Source organism: Sminthopsis crassicaudata, chromosome 3 (assembly GCF_048593235.1).
Source record: "Sminthopsis crassicaudata isolate SCR6 chromosome 3, ASM4859323v1, whole genome shotgun sequence".
Classification (NCBI taxonomy): Eukaryota; Metazoa; Chordata; class Mammalia; order Dasyuromorphia; family Dasyuridae; genus Sminthopsis; species Sminthopsis crassicaudata.
In genome coordinates, this window is record NC_133619.1 from 436,988,311 (window position 1) to 436,989,444 (window position 1,134).

Sequence of the window (1,134 nt, forward strand, 5' to 3'; positions counted from 1 at the left end):
AATCAGTTGTTGCTAGTTGAAGAAGCTCAGCAGCACCAAGTGGTGTTTGGTTTTGTTTAATTTTTTTTTTCCATCAGTAGCAAATCATTAAGACCAACTAGTAAGGTAGAGAGAGATGCAGTCTCCACAGCTGGAGGAAATGCACCATTGAAATCACCAATCTTTTATAATTATGAGGTCTCAAATGCAATACCACTGAGTAATCACTAAGTACTTAGTTCTGTGTTAGGTGCTATAGGAAACCTTTTCTGATCTCTCTATATTCTAGAGACTTCTCTTTAAGATTTGGCTCTAATTTATCTTATCTATAGCTTTTTTGCATATAGCCTTCCTCAACAAATTTTAGATTGTGACCTCCTCAAGAGCAGATAGTCTTTTGCCTTTCTCTGTATCCCTATAGCTTTGTGCAGTGACTGTCACATAGTAGGCACTTAATAAATATTTACTGACTGACAAGTATATGAGAGAAGGATAAGGCATGGGCCATGACTTCAGAGAATTTACAATCTCATTAAGAAGATGAAAAATACATAACTCTGATAGTAACATATGATATTATATGATTAAATGCCAAGGTGACTGGCAAGAATAATAGTTCTGAGCAAGGAGATATTAAAGTGACTGACTGGTATGCTTGCCTTGACAGCAAATATACTAAAAGTGGAATAATACAAAGAAGATTAGCATGGTCCCTGTATAAGGATGACATGCAAATTAGTGAAGCATTTCATCTTTATTTGATATCATATTGATTGCCTTCTCAATGAGTGAGAGGAGAAAAAGAATTTAGAATTCAAATTTTTTAAAGAGTTTAAAATAGATAAAAAAAATTTTCCGAAAAAATTTTAAAGAAAAGTGACTTCAGGCTCATGGTATTATGGATTTCTAATGGGAAGGGTCTCATTGCTGTAAAGTAAAATAAACATAGGTCTATCATATAAGAAAGGGAAGAAGGCATTTAATTTATATAAAGTCTATTACATGCCAGAAACTCTTCTAAAACACTACTTTAGAAATATCATCTTATTTGATCTTCACAACAACCCTGAGATAGGTATTGTTATTATAATTCTCATTTTATAATGGGGGAAATTGAGGCAAATAAAGTTAAATGCCTTGTCTAGGATCACACAT

General features: G+C 33.0%; 1 non-coding gene across 1 annotated transcript; it reads left to right on the top strand.

Moving 5' to 3' along the window:
* The first annotated feature begins 634 nt into the window (after nt 1-634).
* Nucleotides 635-737, top strand: LOC141565153 (U6 spliceosomal RNA). The gene has a single exon (XR_012488854.1). It is a non-coding gene; the product is annotated as a U6 spliceosomal RNA (small nuclear RNA).
* The last annotated feature ends 397 nt before the right edge of the window (nt 738-1,134 follow it).